Raw genomic sequence first — 18,353 nt, forward strand, 5'->3', positions numbered from 1 at the left:
TTTGGTGAAGGGTCTGTCCAAATCTTTCGCCCATTTTTATTGGTCTGTTTTCTTATTATTGAGTTTTGTGGGTTCATTCTATATTCTAGATAAAAGTCCTTTATCAGCTTTGCAAATATTTGCAAATATTTTCCTCACACCATGGCTTGTCTTTTCATTCATTTTATGTCTTTCAGAGAGAGGCTCTCTCCTCTCCAGTACTCTATTCTGCAAACTCTAGCCACCCGGGCTTGCCCTGGCTCCATTTCTGCTGCTCATTTCTGCTGGGGTTCTCCTCCCTTCGCCACAGCATAAAAGCTTTCTGCAAGCAGTCAGCCAGGGGCTCACCTCCACTGTTTGACCTCCACTGTTTTCCTTCTCTCAGGTGTAACCATTTTTCATTACCTGATTTCCAGTGTCTTGAAAACCATTGTTCATATATTTTGTCTGGCTTTTTTGGTTGTTTCAGGTGTTAAAATAAAAAACAAATGGAGACCAGCCTTGAAAATTCCCTGAGCAGACAAAACTACTTTAGTCATACAATACAAGCGAAGTTTAATTTAGCTTGTTTTGCAAGACTAACTTGACCTGGGTAATTTCTTGTTTATGCCTCTGGAAATATAAGCAAAACCTAAACTGTTTCCCAAAATTGATACAAGGTAACCACTGACCAATTCCGTATCATTTTTTAAAATTCTAAAAGTACAGCCAAACACTGTGAAGAGAAAACAATCACTGCCTTCTCACTATATAAGCTGCTTTATAACAATAAACCTCTGAGGTTCATTCCATGTTTAGTTTGAGTGCCCCCGGTTCAGGAACTGTCTTTTCTGGGTGTGCACAATAAATGTACTAATTACTACTTCTGTGATTCACTGGATTTTCTTCAGCTATTTATGAACTTTTGATCCAAGTGAGAAACCAATTCTAGTCCCTGTTACTCCATCTTGAATGAGAATGGAAGTCCCACAGCAGAGAAAATTTGACAGCAAGGGCTGTGAACCAGGTAGAAAGAGCTGTTAACTCCATGACAGAAAAGGGAAACACAACACGAAGACAGCATGGAGAGAGCAAAAGGAGGTTTAGGGAACAAGAGAGAAGCAGTTGAAAGTACTAAAGCTTAGAGCTCATGGGGGGGTCTCCATAAAGCTGAAACACAGAGCTATGAGGAAGGGACACACCAGGTGGGGCCAATGTCCCAGAGGCAGCGTAATGAGGCTGGTTCTGCAAATGCTGGGAAAACTGCAAACTGAATTCAGCTGCTGCTAAATGAATAAACTGCCATTGCCAGGGTGAAGTGAGAACAAGGTGACACTCACTGGACCAGGAACAGGAGGTTCTCAGGGAGCCAAGAGGAAGGTGCAATCCCCTATCCCATTCCAGCTTCACGGGCTCTTACTAATGCCCACTATTAGCAGAATTTAACACGGAGAGGCTGGCAAAACAGAAATATGGTTTGATGAACCCCAACATCAGCATCACACAGTGGAGTTTAGAAGGGAGGCCTTCGAACTAAGAGATAATAGCTTAATAACTGTCTACTATCCACTCCACTGGCTACTCAGCTGCCGTCTGTACATACTTGAACTCTCACACAAGAAACACAACTCCGCTCCTAACAAGACGCAACTATACTTCATACAAATGAAGATATTCTCGCCCTTACCTGAAAATGATGCGAGGCAAAGTCCCAATGTTCACTGTATCCCTCTCTGCGGACCGCGACCTCAGCGCGCTGCGTGGAGATGGGGCCGGCGCCGCCGCAACCTCTTCCGCCTCCTCCAGGAGTCCCCAGCCTTCCCTGCGCCCAGGTGCGTGGCAGGTGTTTGGCTTCAGTGATCAAGGAGCTGCAAAAGGGGGCCGAGGACTTGCTTTGCTTCACTGTGAACATCCCCGCGCTCAACAGTAGCCCCCACCTCAAGGAGCTTTTCCAGGGGTGGGGAGGTGACACAGCCTTCCAGGGTGTCCAGGGACTGGCACATCCTGCCACCCCCTCTGATCCCCACACCGCCCCCTGAGGAGCCTTGAGGAGCTGGAGGTGCCACCGACCCTGCCATCCAGCCCTGCAAGGCGGCCCTGGATCTCTCGTGGGAGCACCAGGAGGCATCCTGTTCCCCTGGCCCAGGCCTCGCACCGAAGCTGAGCTTGTCCTCTTTCACCCCTTCTCCAAGGAGGAAGAGGCAGGCCCCAGTCCTGCGCCCTGGGTGAGCTCCAGCGTTGCAGGCAGAGTCGGAAAGGCTGGACCAGGAACCTTGGGAGCCAGGAAGCAGGAGGAGGAAGAAGAGGAGGAACAGGGAAAGGAACAGGAAGGAGGGCTGCCCCTGTCTCTCGGAGCCAAGCCACAGCTCTTATCACCCAGGCCAGCGCGGGGAGAGGGTTGGGGGTGTCGCACATCCTGCCCCAGTGACCCACCTCCTGCCCCCAGGGAGGCTGTGAACAAGAAGGCAGCCGAGTACCTGAAGTGGGCAGACAAACTCCTGCCCCTGCACTTGTCCCAACTCCTAACCTGAGAGGGAGGGGACCCTTCCCCAGGACTCTAGCTGCAGTACTGTGGCCTCCCCCTTCTCCCATCCCTGGTGTCTTACCTCCTGTAAGTAACTGTACCAAGAATGGGGAACATAATAAATTCAAAGCTCCCTTTAAATAATTAAAATAAATTAATAATTTAAATTAATAAGACGAATTATTTTTAATTAATTATTCCTCAAATTTGGTCACAGTGCCATCTGAATATTCTGTTCCCTAATGACTAAATTGTAAAGTTAGCCTCCTACAAAACTTGTATAAAATATTAAAGGGAAGGAAGAAGTAAATTGTTACTACAGAGGGTGCCAAAGAAATGTATAGACATTTTAAGAAAGGAAAAAGCTGTATTAAAATTGTAATACTCAATATATACCGATAACGAAAGATCAATACAAGTCATGGTTATACATTTTTTTGGAACCCCCGGTATATACATTTATAATATACGTGTTGTGGTAAAAGCATGCCCACATGTGCACACAGACTCGTACTTGTACACACACAAAGCAAGGAAGAAATATGCGTAGCTGCTATAGTCTGCGTTTCTGTAACTAATCACAAAGATATATTTATTATCTTCTTCCCTACCCGTTTCCTTTTCTTTGCCCTCAGAAAAAAAGTGAGCTGGTCATCATTCTTTACCTGATGAGGTGACCCAAATCTCTATTCCTGGAGGGTCTGAATTCTCAGAGCCTCTTTTTTCCTTCCTTCCTTCCTTCCTTCCTTCCTTCCTTCCTTCCTTCCTTCCTTCCTTTTTTTTCCTCTCTCTCTCTCTCTCTCTCTCTCTCTCTCTCTCTCTCTCATTGTTGTTACTGCTGCTGCTATAGCTTTTGGTTGCCGGTTGGTTCGATGACAATAGTTGACCAAAATGAATATTTGGCACCTTAGCTCCCACGTCAATGGGAACATTAGGAACCAAAACCTCCAAACTAGCAGAGCTCAAAACTGCAGGGATGGGAAGCAAGACTTCTGCAAGTGGATTATTAGTTTTAATAGTGAAAGGAGCCACTCCTACTTCCTGTGTTAACTCTTGGACCCATGGCTGTAGGAGAGGTACACGTATATGTATTGGTTTCTGCTTCATAGCACCTGCTGTATCCTATAAGATAGAACCCCATGCTTTCAGGTGTCTCTCCTAACAGGGTCTTCAATAAGCCATGCCACTATTCTATTAAGCCAGCAGCTTCTGAGTGACGGAGTAAATGGTCAAAACCAGTGGATTCCGCAAGCCCTCTGTTAAAATTCTTTTGCTGTGAGATTAGCTTCTTAGTCAGAAGCAATATGGTGTGGAGTGTTGTCACCGTGTTGGTGAATAAGGCAGAAACATTATGGGCAAAGAAGGCAGATCAATATCGAGAACACACATCTCTTCCAAAGAAAAAAAATCTCTTTCCGTCCAAGCTGGAAAAGGTCCAATGTAATGAATCTTGCCACCAAGTGGCTGGCTGGTCCGCAGGGGAATGATGCTCCATCAAAGTCTCAGTGACTATCTTTGCTGTTGCCAGGTTAGGCATTCCACCCTGTTGGCCCCAGTGAGGGCAAGTCTGTGTGGTTGAACCCAGAACAAAACATCACGATAGTCAACGTTTAGTCTCTATTTAAAGATTAAAATTCCAGTGGGTTATGCTAGATCGAATGCAGAGCAAAGACTCTAGCCCTTACAGCTGCACTTCCAAACTTCCACCAAAAAAGAAAAAAGAGAGATATTCACAGCTTCCAGTCTGCATCCCCATCAGCAATGGACTTGTTAAAATCCTATTTATTTAGTGAAAGCTCCCTGAGGAAGTCAGTCAGAGCCAGTCAGCTGGGGGAGGTGGAGAGGGGGGTGGAAAACATTTTCTAGATTGCTTGGCATTAAATTGTTCTGACTATTTCAGGAGGGAACGGTGGGGAATGAGCGATCTGCATTTCCTCCACTGCACTTTCCCTCATTTTTTTAAGGCCTCATTTTTTAAGGCAAATTTCCATTCAAAGATAAAGTCACCTATGGGAAACGAAGCCATTTCTTGCTACGGAAAAAGAACAACAGTCACGTGATAACGCTGGGGGCTGCTACGGTTGATCTGTGGAACATTACATGGAGGATGTGTTGTGCCGTCAGCTTTACGGACAAGCATATTGTGACCCAATTTGTTTGCCAGGCAGTTGTTCCAGAAAGGTAGTTTACTGACAGAAGAAAATTGAAGGCAGAGTACTGTTTGCACAGTCAAAGCTGAGTGGCCGCTGAACTGAATAAAATGCTGTGTAAATTCTGAAGTCACCTGGAGTAAAGGAAATTAAATAACAAAATGAAAGAGGGATTAACTTGCAATAAAACACAAGGTGATTTCTACCTGCGTCTCCCTGCTCCACTGTCACCTAGTGGGCTAAAGCCCAGCAAATTAGTCTCCATCCAGGCTCAAATGCCTCTCCCTGAGCAGAATCCTACTGGCAATCTTGGTAAAAGAAGTGAATAAGCTTTGGGTCAGTGTACACATCCTTTTGCTGTCATTGGTTTTGAACCCCTGGGAACCTTAAGAGAGATTTTCAATTGTATTTTACATCCTTCTGTATGATCAGTGAGTAGTGTATGATATTGATGCTTTCCTCCAACACTATTTTCTCTAATGCTGCAACACGAAATTCACTTCAAGGCAGGTCCATCTTGCAGGCTAGTGATGGTATTGATCCGACTGCCCAGATGGATTTGTGAATGAAGTTTTATAAGAAAATAACACTATATATGGACTCTTTGAAAGCCCACTCAAGGCTCCTGATCTTTTTTCTTATACTTTCAATGTCAGAAGTAATGATTAATTTCAAAGACAAATGATACAAAAACAGGCCTCCAAACGTGAGAGGAATTGGGTGATCATTTGGAGTAATGGTAAACCTTCCTGAGCAATACATTCATTTCTCCTTTTTTTTTTCAAATTTGACCTCCAGCTCTTTATTTTTTATTTTCTTGTTTTTGTTTTTCCCCCCTTCCTTTGCCTCCCCCCGACCCCCCAGTTCAAGCCATTTTTTTCTCAGTCTAGTTGTGTAGGACACAGCTCCCTGGCCCTTGCTGGTGTTATGAGCCTTGCGCTCCCCCCTGGCTGAGGCGGTCGGTGGCCAGTCGCCAGTCATCAGTCCACAGCTCACAGCAGCTCTCGGCAGCTCTCACTGGCTGCCAGCTGCTTACGCTGACCTCTGGCTGCGCCTGGCAGCACACGGTAGCCCATGGCAGCACACAGCAGCCCATAGCAGCACAGCAGCCCACGCCCACTCATGCTGGCTGCCAGCCACTCACGCTGTCTGCCGGCCACTCACACTGGCCACAGGCCAATCCTGGTAGCCCACAGCAGCCCACAGCAGCACACAGCAGCTCACGCTGACCTCGGGCCACTCATAGCAGCCCTGCTCCAGGGAGAACCGTTGTTCACAATCTTAGCTGTAGAGGGTGCAGCTCACTAGCCCATGTGGGAATTGAACCAGCGACCTCGGTGTTAGGAGCACATGCTCCAACCACCTGAGCCACCGGGCCGGCCGTCATTTTGCCTTTTGAGGGTCAGAGTATTAAATTGGGTGGGAATCCACACTTTACATCAAGTTATAGTCTCCAGTAGAAGGATCTTGGAAATACACCCTCCCCTGATTTAGCCAGGGAAGAAAAAGAATATGACTGGGTCCAATAAGAACTACATTCTTCTGTTTTTACATGAAGGCTAACTGAAGGTTAAAGATTTGCTAAATGTTGTCTTGGGAAGTGGTAATGAATTTGAAATAAGGACACCGGTAAAGCCCTTAAAGCTATAAAATGGCATAAAACTACAAACTGAAAATGGCAGGAAGAGAGCTGCTTTTTCTCTGTGGTGAATAATCATAATAGCTTGAATAGATGTGTGTGAAAGGCCACCAGCTCTCTATTTGGTTCTGCTTCAAGTAAATAGTCCCACCTGACCACACCTGCTACTGAGGTAAATGCATAGAACCAGGCGCATGATCTTCCTGGAAAAATAGGAGGTGTGTGTATTTCTAAATCAATATTTTTATAATCTTTTGTTCGGGTTCCATCAGGCTTTGTACATATGAAGACTTCCCAACATTTGGGTAAATATTAATAAATCAACCTATGACGTTTATTAAAGACAAAATAAGTCACTGCCATCCCCTTCTTCCAACTTTACAAACAGTCCCCAAGACAGCGAGGTTACATCATTTTCTGAAGGCCGAGCAGCCAGGACTGACCAAAGGGGATTTGCTTCACCTGGTTCTGCTTCCTTTCCCACCTGGGAGCTCATCATGTGGGAGTTTATTTATGCACACCTGTGCTACCCAGACCCTGGTGTGAGGACATGAACAGGCATGGAACTTTGTTGTTCCACCCATGAATTTCGTTTTCATTAAGTATTTAGGATCCCATAAACACTGTCTTGTTTCATGTTTCATAATATTATTTCTTTACTTTTTGGTACTTGATACCAATAATGAATGCAGCACCCAACGATGCAGCTAGACCTTGTGATTCCCTGATGAGACCCTAAATTAATCAGCCGGGGCACAGACACCACTCAAGGTGGAAACACTTGAAGCTTTAGCTGCTTATTTTCCCAGGTGTTCAAGTTTCACCTACCTTGCAAGCTGTTACAAGCACACTGCTCTCCTAGTTACTCTGGCGCTGGAGAGAATACAGGCCTGCGGCAACAAAACTGCTATCATCTGCCCCTCTTGCTGAATCTGATGGTTCTGTGGCCACGGGCCCTGTCTGAGGAGGAATTCCCTGAGTGAGCCCTTCCAGTCAGCAACTCTGTGCATCCCCAAGGATTAACTCCCAATGGATTAAAGGCGTTAGCCCTCCCACCAAATCAGCGTGGCCCATGGAATGCCTTCCACAGAATCCTACAGAGGTGGACGTTTATTGAAACAGATCCTGAGATCGCCCATCAGAGCTCCTGAATTAAAATCTCTGGTAGTGGGTTTGGGAAACTAGTGCCACTCACAGCAGAGTAAAATGGTTAAATCCAAATTGACCCTGGGTGTAAACCCCGAGGTCCTTTAGGAATGTAAAGGAATATTCACTGCAAGCAAAATCCAAGTCCATGTGCTGGAAGGAACAAGAGGAAACAGCCAGCGTTGCCGTCAGCTCAAATCAGGCCCTGAATCCTTTGGGCCATCCCAGATTTCTTTTTAGCCCTGAGGACGTGACCTAGGACTGGTTTTCATGGTTACACAATGCACTGGTTATGCCTATTTCAGATTTACTAACAGCAGGGGTAGGTCCAAACCATTATCAACACAGAGCATGAATTAAAATGTTCACTGACGAATGCCAGAGCACATTTCAAACCAGAAATTTCCATTGATGTAAACTCAGTAGTGCATGTCTAAAGCAGCTCATGCACTGAGAGCATCTCCGGAGATAAGGAAATGTTTGTGTTCCTAAACCAGAGACAGAGGTCCTTGAAACCACCACATGACTGGCTCCTAGAACACGGAGGCTCTCATACTCCAGATGATAAATCAGTTCAATTTGTTCTACTTTGTATTCCTCGCTGTTCATCAGCACCTATGGTGAAATTTAAATAGACTGCAAACGCATCAAAAAAATAAATAAATTTCTTAGCAAAACTTAAAAGAATCCTAAGATGTGTTCTCTTCTGGTTTCAGAATGCAGTGAAACAGGAAGTGAACCTCACAATGGGGAGGGGACCTCAGGGAAATATGACTCAAGCTTTTTTGAACATACTCCATTTGGGGGAACAAAGTCCACAGTTTGCCCACCCTTCCAACTTTCCCACTGGGTAATAAAAAACATGGTAACAAAGAAATAAAGGAGAGGAACAAATCAGTCAAAATGGCAATAATGGAGCAATTACACAAGAACAATTAACAAAGGAAAATCGTAATAATTTTACAAATACATTATTTAATACAAAAGTATCACCACCTCCAGATCAGGACCAGCTTAAGTGATGACTAACCATTAGGGTAATAGTATTATTTACATCCACATCATGACACTTCTGAGAGTAACAAGTGGTGCTATTAATACCTTCACTGAGACAGCAAGCATACGAGTAAACTGGAATTGTCCCAGGAGACCCAGCGTTATGGCCACCGAAGTGACAATGCACAAACAGCATGTCCTTCAAGAAAAGTGTAGGTATTCCAAGCATCTGTGCACTTGCCCATTAAAGACTTTGCAACGTTATTGGTGGTCAAACACTGAAAGCAAGGCCTCACAATTCTCTATCAAGACGTTGATTCTAGTGTCCAAACATTCATGACAGACTTGGCCTTCTTGTACCTCAGAGATTTAGATCAACCTGACGTCAGTCCATGAGGAGCTAAATCTGCAACTGCCCCACCTCTCCTCCAAACACTTCTCCCACCTCATTCAGCTCCAAACACTTCTTAATTTGGGCTTCTTTTAAATTTACAAGTTCTTTTTACATCTAAGATTTCTTTCTTCTATTTGGTTTCCAACAAATGAGCTGTTTAAGCTATTCTTCTATTACTGACTTCTAATATTATAGACAATTATGATCAAATAACATAATCTGGATGCTATTGTTCCTTTTGGAATTCATTAATGCATTCTACATGATCTAGTGCTTGTATTAAAGTTTTCCAGAGAAATAGAACCCATAGGATACATACCGTGTTTCCCCGAAAATAAGACCTAGCTGGACCATCAGCTCTAATGCGTCCTTTGGAGTAAAAATTAATATAAGACCCAGTCTAATATAATATAATATAACATAATACCAGGTATAATATAATATAATATAATATAATATAATATAATATAATACCGGGTCTTATATTAATTTTTGCTCCAAAAGACGCATTAGAGCTGACGGTCCAGCTAGGTCTTATTTTCAGGGTAATACGGTAGCTATGTATAAGAGATTTATTATGGGAATTGACTAACATGATTATAAAGGTTGAGAAGAGCCACAGTCTGCCATCTACAAGCTGGAGAACCAGAAAAGCCAGTGGTATAACTCAAGTCTGAGTCCCAAGGCCTGAGAACCAGGAGCTCCAATGTCCAAGGCAGGAAAAGATGGATGTCACAGCTCAGAGAGAGCAAATTTGTCCTTCCTCCGCCTTTCTGTTCTGTTTGCACCAGTGGATTGGATGCCCATCCATATCAGTGAGGGGGATCTTCTTTACTCAGTCCGCTGATTCAAATGCTAGTCTCATTCCAAAACACCCTCACAGACACACCAGATATCTGGGCATCCCTTAGCCCAGTCAAGTTGACACAAAATGAACCATCACATGCATGGCTTTTTTAATATTTAGTTTTGCTCAAAAAGAATGCATTTTTCTGTTTGAGAGGTCCACTGCCCCCATTTTGTACTTGCTCATGGTGCCTGTGTTACCATTTCTGTGTCTGTGGGCACTGGTGACACGGATACCACTATCTTCATCAGTTACCTTAAAAGATCCAGTATAAGTTCCTGAACGTATAAATTTACTGCAATTTGAAGTGTCCCATTCGCCAGGCACTGTCCAGCCTTGTGCTATCATACTGCTCATCCTCCTCCCAGCCCCTATCTCTGAGTCGGCCCTTTGCCAAGGTCCGAGCTCACACCATGTGACCCTCCCTGAGTTTGCACCACAGGCAGCAGCCTGGAGGCCTACCTTCTGCCCCCGAGGGAGCTCCTCCAAGAAACCCTCCCTACAAGGGATTTGCTCACCAGGCTTCAAAGGGAATAAGATTGTCTTCATAGATTGCACCGGGTAATGGTAACTCTAAATAGCACATTTATTAGGTATCTTGAGAATTTAGTACTTAGTCAAACATACGAAAAGGATCACAATATGCCATTCCCAAATATGCCATTTTGGCGTAAAAATTCTTTTGAGCTGAAGGCATTTGAGTCCCTGAAAGCCCTTATCTACCTAAAAGTAGAGCCTTCCCCAAAACTCAATTATCATAAATCTCCTTGAGAAGAACTCTAACAGACATTGTCATAAAGACTAGCAAATCTCCACACTCCTAGGCTAGGAGCAGCCCTGGGGCCTGGCCGCCGTGTACCTTGTGACCGATGTCAGAACATAGTCAGAGCTGGAGCCCCTGGTCGGTTACACTCCCTGCAGTTGGAGGTTTGCAAAGCACATCCTACTGGCCACACAACCTCCACCCCATTTTGTAGGGAGTGAAACTGAGTCACAGAGAAGTGAAGTAACTTATCCAAAGTCAGGGCTAGTTAGTAGAGAAGCCAGGCCTTGAGGCTTCCAGAAGCCTGCTGGTGGCCACTGTGCTAGCCTGTCTCCTTAGCCCACACTTGCTGCACCTTCATAAACTGTCTGAAACTCACAACAGCGTCTTTAACACATGTGCTTCATTTGGTATACAGCGTTCAAAAAAACGGAAGTCTATAATAGCTTAAGCAGATGTCCACCAAAGCAGACTTAACATCTTTACAAACCACCCAAATTAGATCAATTCCCGAGCCTAGGTAACTACAGAACTATCTGGAAATATTACATATCCAGAATGGCTCTTGAGCCCATGATGTGAGATAATTGAGATTATTACTATTTCTTTTTAATAACACAACAACATCAGTAAACTCTACTATTTCATTGAGGTCCCTCAAATCTTAGAATAGCCGAAACATGGTTCCATTATCTAGGACCAGGTGAGGACAAACTCTGGATGAGTAACCAGGTAAATAATCCTGGATCACTGCATGAGGCTTTTCTTAACAGGCTTGCAAACATATCTCAACGATATAAGTTTATTTGCAAAAATAAACATTTCCGGGAAAAGTTTCCTTTTCAGCAGAGGGACTAGAGAGTTGAAAGCCCCGTGAACAAACGCTGCACACAGCGCTGCCCAGGGCCCTCCCACAGGGCTCAGAGGCGGCGCATCAATCGCGGCTTTCCCGCCCTGGCTCCTGAGGTCTGTGCGTGTGGGCGCTCTTAGGCCCTGCAGCACAGTGACGCTCGTCTAATTCTCTACGAGGCCAGGACGTGTGCAGACAACACCCACTGCCCCGAAACCAAAGACATAAGGGACCAAAGTCACTCATCTCCACCTTACACACACAAGAGTTTCAGGGGCCCCAACTTCCCATTTCCTAAGAATCTCCGGGAGGAAATACATTCAATTGTTTAAGATTCCAAAAGCCAGTGAAATTCCCTGGATTTTTCTCATGATCACCTGAGTGGTACTAGGCATTGCTTCTAAGTTATTCCAACCAAATAGAGTCTCCTGCGCCTTTGGAAACCGTTCAGTGGAGATAACCGCACACTGACTTCCACCATCCATTCAAACACGGCCCCCCAGGTCATACATGTTGGAATCACAGCTTTCCTAGGTCCTGAATCACAGACGGCAGTTTTCTTGTCCTCTTTCTGGGCCTCAGACTTGTTTAATAAAACACAGTTCACGTGTCTTCCTCCCTCCACGTGTGACAGACGACCAGGATACTTGGGTTTTATTTGAAGAAAATCCATAAAAAGCAATAACCAAATAGTATTAATTTGATTCTTTTTTCCATATAATTCAGGACACCAACGGCCAAGTATAATGGCCCCAAATCTTCCAAATCTCAGACTGGTCTGAATTTGTAGTGTATGTGGCCACCCTCACCCAACGACACACACTAATCATGGAATGTTCTGGACTCATGGGACTACGGGTGGAGCCAGCTGTTACATCTCAGATCGTAGGTTTTACCAAAAAGCAGATTAAGCGGGGAGTTCCAGTTGGGTGGGGACTAAGTGCTTTTTTCCCTCAGATTGGGTGTGTCAGAATGAGGAAGTGTCTTTTCTCACTGTCCACCAAGCAGAGCTTTCCAGCACACAAGCCTGAAAAGAATTTCTCTTCTCTAAGACCTATGAAAACACTGGGAAATTACCCACAATGTATAAAATGGTCCTGGCTTGTTTTGTTTGCTTGCTTTGTCTTGGATAAATCTCTCCGGGTACCACCCAAAACATGCCAAATCATTTTTGCTGTACTTATCTCTTAAAACATTGTCTTTTTCACTTAGGCTATGAAGTCTGACTTGTCAGGACTGCATATTATGATTCTAAACGTTGAAACTCTAAAAGCAACTCATGCCCCAGGACTGGCATGTGGCCATTCAGTGATTATCAACTGAGAATAGTGACAGTGACCAAAAAGCACAGTGATGCAAAGCAAACAGTCTCCCCAAATGTCCCCCTGATATACCAGCAGGAGGGCAAAAGGGCATATTAATTTCTTAGCGAAATCAGAGTATCATTCTGGCTAAATACTGAATTATGTTAAGTAAGATTCTGAAGAAAGTAAGAGTAGATAGATAACAGGGTGTTACAATTTAATTAATATATTAAAATTGTACAGATTTCATTTTATCCTCTGTCTGGGCTTCAGAGAGGGCAAGAGACAGGACAGTAACAAAAAAGAATCTTTTCTGTTCGGAAAATACTGATGGATTTTTTTAAGAAAATACCTAATGCGTTTTTACTCAGTATTAAGAAAACTACTTTCATAGATGGATATACAGGGAAGTGGCAGTTGTTTTTGTTTTTTTTACCTAACTTATATCAATAGAAATACTAGTTCTGTCTCTTACAAAGGCAGTGACAGAGCGAGAAACAGGCAGGATTACCTGGGTGAGTAAGGACTCTCATGTATCAAAAAGACTGTGAACCCAAACTATATGCCTTGATAATTAAGAACAACAAGTTACAATCACATACACAGAATTATCCTTTTTTTTTTTTTTTAACTATGTATGTAATTAATATCCCCATGGGATAGAATTCCAGCTCTTCCAAGTCCTCTGTAAGCAAGTGTCCTGGCCCAATCCCCTGCCTCATTCCAGGCAGGCACACTGGCCTCCCCTTCCTCCTCCTGTAAAGTCTCTGTGCTAACCTCCTTCTTGCTGGAAGGGAGGACAGACCTCACCTCTACCCACTCAGGCTCTGGGGCTGGGGCCTGTGAATTGAACTGACAAAAGATTAATGGGAGAAAAAGCATACAAATTTCATTTGGTGTTAATTTTTTCCCGTGGCCTGGGGGGCTTCCTTGAAGGAAGTGGAAACCAAAGAAGCAGTAAGACCTGAGGGCTATGTACCACTTTTAACAAATAGTGATAAATTATACAGATATGATAAGACAAAGGGAAAACAGGCTTGGGCTAAGGGCAGTCAATTATGGAAAAGTGACTAGGAAGTACATTTGGAAACCTGATGGAAAAAAAGATAATTTCTCAAGAGTTTGTTTGTACAGACTCATCTTGCATCCACTGCCGGTCTCTGATGATAAGAATGTTCTCCCTTCCTGGTCAGGGAGTGCACCTTCCTCACAGGGATATTTTATGCCCTACTTTTAAGTACAAAGGGAGAGGTCAGACAACCTTCCTGCATCTGCTGTTTCTCAAGTGCCTTCAGCTCAAAATAATCAGCATGCCAAAGCAGCATTCACAGGTCCCAGCCTAAAGAACCTAAAAAGGCAGAGGAAATTTGTTTTTCCTCCCCTCCACATACCAACAGAGGCCACCCCCCCACCCCACCCACAAAGCATCCATTTAATGGATTAATCAACACACACCTGTTGATTCCATACTAGTGCCAGGCATCCCCCCCAGATGAGGGAGAGACAGAGAACTTGAATAATCTAGAGAAGGTCCTGACCTCATAGAGCTTTCATTTAGTGTGAGAAATAGACATTAAAAAATAAGGATGCATCATGACTGTCAGGCAAAAAGGGGGAGAGGTCAATTTGACTTTGTGATGAGGATGGTCATAAAAAGCTCTCTGCAACTTTCCTTCTTGTTGTTAAGATGAAAAAGAAAGAACAAACTAGAAGCCGACTTGGAAGTCTAATTATAGCCCTGAAGCTCATTTCCTGTAGTGGTTATTTGACTAAGAGCCACAGTGGGGGGTGTGGGGGGGTACACTGTGCTGCTTAATGGTAAACAAAAGTCAGCCAAGGGGACTTCGCTGAAGGGAATCGTTTGTCCAGTTAAAAAGCTCCTTTTGTTTCCAAAAGCTACTCAAAATTCAAGCCCTGCAAGTCGTTTAGGTAACTCTGAGGGAACAAGTAGGCTTTCACCTACTTTGGGGAAAGCATTTTACAGAGAAGCATCCTGTTGGGGGAGAGAGCAGGTGGCACACTGACTAGGTTGTTTATAAAGACAGACTGGGTGGATGGAAGGGCTCCAGTCTTTTAGCCTGAGAGGCACATAGGCTGTGAAATCTCAACAGTGGAATGCGCTCCCTCTGTGATGTGAGCTGGGGAGAGGTTCCCAGGAAGGGTAAACCCAGGAACGGTAAACCAGCCTCAGCCAACATGGTTCTGTGCTTTCTGTAAGCAAGGACAAAATGATATCCCTCCAGGAGGAAAGGACACAGTGTGATCATGAGAGTCATCGCTCAATGTGTGGTGGTCAAAAATACAAATGGGGAATGAGGCCAGGAGGCCCTCAGCTTACCTCTGTTCACAGGAAATACTAGAATGATTTGCCGTTCACTTGGCGGCTGAGACAAAAGGCAGAGGTGAGAAAACATATTTGTCTATGAGAATAAAAATTCATTGAGTCATTGCTGCAGGGACTATAGTTCAGAAGCTGTAGAAAAATTCTTGGCACTTTTTCTTTAGAAGTTCCCCTCCCCCCCATTTCAAGAGGTTAAAAATCATTTGATCACTCTGCTTTCAGTATCTGGAGTCTGGATTTAAAACACCAGAAAAACACTGCAACGAATATGCCTAATTTTTAAAGTCGGAACAGATCATTTCCTCAAAGCAAGAAAGAAAAATCTTGATTCAATGAATCGTCTTGACTATTCTTTAACAATTTGTTATATTTTAAAAATGAAAGCTGTTAATCCTGAAGGCTATCAAATGAAACTAACATCTTATTCTCCCAATTGCAGTGCAAAATAGAGCGAGATGCCTTCCTGAGACACTGTCCCCTCATACTACCAGGTTTCCCCGAAAATAAGACCTAGCTGGATCATTAGCTCTAATGCATCTCTTGGAGCAAAAATTAATATAAGACCCGGTCTTATTTTACTATAAGACCAGGTAATATAATATAATATAATATAATATAATATAATATAATATAATATAATATAATATAATACAGTAGTACCTCAGTTTTCGAACATCTCAGTTGACGAACATTTTGGTTTATGAATGCCGTAAACCGGAAGTAAATGCTTCGGTTTTTGAACACGACTCAGAAGTCAAATATGTCACACAGCTTCCCCTGAGTGCAAGATCCTGAGGCCTAGCTGTCGGCTGTTTTCTAATGTTTCAGAGCTCATGGATTATGTTCGAAAACCGAGATACCACTGTATAATATATTATATTATGTTATAAGACTGGGCCTTATATTAATTTTTGCTCCAGAAGACAAAATTTGCTCCATTAGAGCTGATGGTCCGGCTAGGTCTTATTTTTGGGGAAACATGGTATCCCCAAAAAGATAAGGCAACGTATCATCTAGACCCCCAAAAAAGGACACAGGCCAAGCGTCTTTCACAGACACTGCTTCAGATCATGAGCAAAGCTTTTCAGCTCACAGCCAAAAGTCCTCTTGTTGGTAGCACACTCAAATGACACACTCCACAGGAGGAAATGTCTCTTCATTCCACTCAGGGGGTTTTCACAGCTGAAAGCCAAGCGATTTGAATATGAGTTCACCAGCTCAAACCCGGTCAAAAGCAGAGAAAGAGAGTCAGTTGTACAGCTATTTGGCTCACTGCAACCCAACACAAAACTGGTTCTAGCCAAGGTTCTTGGGTCCCAGTCAAAAGCCCCGGGCTAGGACTGCCTGAGCTCCTTCCTACACACCTCCAGTGGCCCAGCCCATGGCGTTTCTGATTACATACCTGACACATGTCCATCTCCTCCTTCTCCACTTCTTCAGACAGGTGTCTCCTCTGAAAGCCCAGGTCCTGGACCTGCCAGATGCTTAGTCTTTCTAGTCTCTGTTTGAGCAGCTAAAATAAATATCCTCACTCACACCAGGGCCCCAACTGGAAGTCTGTGAACGATTCCACTCACTCTTCCTGATAGAAACACTGTCCTGAGCCTACAAAGGGTGATTTGAGGCAAGTCTAATTCATCAGAGCCTAAAGAAGAAAGTTGTAGAATCAATCCTTGGGCTGGAAGGGAATGTGTGAAGGAAATGTCATCATCTGAGCTGTGGCTAATTGGCGTGCAGAGCCTTCACCTAAATAAATTTACATTTGATTTTTTTGAAAGTTAACGTTCAAAACTAAAACAAGCACTTAGGCTAATTTTGGCCCATGGGGCATCAGTGTTTGACTTCACATTTGGTCCAGCCCATTCATTTTACACGAGACAGCTAGGGCACAGAGAAGTATGATTACGTCTCCAAGAGCCTTGAGCCCACTAGAAACAGAGCTGTGCCCAGGACACAGGTGTCCGCCCTGTAGCTTCATCTGTAAGCCTGGGCATCCCTGCTCCCTGACAGGCCGGCAGGCAGGGTAGAGTGCAATCAAGTATCATTTGGACTCAAAATTCTGCATTTAAGGAAAGGTCAGTTCCTCTTTCTCTGCCTCTTCTCTTCCTAAACAGTTCAGTCCAAAGCCCTTGGATGAGTGAGAAGGTGTCCCCACATAGTGGCAGTTGTGCAGAGGTGTCAGAGCCTGACATGGTGAGCAAGACATCCATGTAGGGTGAGACCAGCACCCTCAGAACCAGAGGAGGTGAGAAAGGTGTCCTTAGGAGGATGGGAGATTGCTTATGCCAATGAGAAAATGCATCAAGGGTAATGGGAGGCAGGCTTCTTACTATCAGAGACAAGAGTTGCAAATACTGAAACGGAAACACTAAAATGAACGTTGACATTGAACATGGAAGTTTTGATGTGAACTCATGGCTGTCAATATAAGCAGATAGATTTAGAAGTACATGTAGATGGATTATACTTGTGTGTACATGTATTTTCCAGCTCCGTTCACTGCAAGGACCTGGGAGCAGTGACATCCTTATGCAGACTGGGCTTCTAAATAGGATTCTTGACTAAAAGGAATCAGGGTTCCTTGGAGAAATGGCTGCTTCCAGGACTGGGGCAGGGAAAGTACAGGAAGAACCTAGGATATCCTGTCCCCAAAAGTAAGAAAGTGCTCAAATGTGGACACATCAAAAGAACACAGAAGACTTGAAAGGACTCCTCCTGCTTGCCAAATCAGAGACATCAAAATCTGAGCATCACAATAAGTAATTTAATAAATAAATTACACCTCACTGGATAAAACAGGAAAATATAACAACACACAAATGGGTGAATAAATGGAAAGTACGTGGAGTACAGGACATATATGTAGTTTCAAAGTACCTCCCCAAAAGACAATTAATTTACAAAGAGGAAAAGAAATATTTTGCAATGGAGAACGCTGGCAAACACCACCCTAATCGGGAGATCAATGTTAATATCGTCAGTAATGGGCAAATTGCAATCATGCATCACCTGGGAGGATGCCATGAGGGGACCACAGCATCACTTCTGGCATTGTACTGCTCAAGATGCACAACCTCAATCTAATCAGGAGGAAACACCAAGCAGAAGGACAGTCAACCAAATAAGAGACCGGTAATTTCAAGTTCAAGGTCAGAAAAATTAAGACTAAAAGAGACTGAAGAGAGGAGACAACATGGTTCCTTTTGCTATAAAGAACATAACTGGGACAAGTGGGCAAAGTTGAATAGGATCTGAAAATTAGATGTCAGTAACAGCCATAATTTCCTGATTTTGATGGCTGTGTTGTGGTTTTGTAGGAAAAGATCCTTGTTTATGGGAAATATACACTCAAGTATTTGGGTTGATGGGGCATCAGGTCAACAATGTAGTCTCAACTAGTTAAGAGGAAAAATTATTTGTACTGTACTTCCAGTTTTTCTT

The 18,353-nt window shown here is 43.8% G+C and overlaps 1 pseudogene; it reads left to right on the forward strand.

Moving 5' to 3' along the window:
• Positions 1 to 1,648: 1,648 nt before the first annotated feature.
• LOC109447726 (sorting nexin-15 pseudogene) lies at positions 1,649 to 3,202 on the forward strand (annotated as a pseudogene).
• The last annotated feature ends 15,151 nt before the right edge of the window (positions 3,203 to 18,353 follow it).

This window comes from Rhinolophus sinicus, chromosome 3 (genome assembly GCF_057876585.1).
Source record: "Rhinolophus sinicus isolate RSI-liver-muscle chromosome 3, RSI-T2T, whole genome shotgun sequence".
NCBI classification, from domain to species: Eukaryota; Metazoa; Chordata; class Mammalia; order Chiroptera; family Rhinolophidae; genus Rhinolophus; species Rhinolophus sinicus.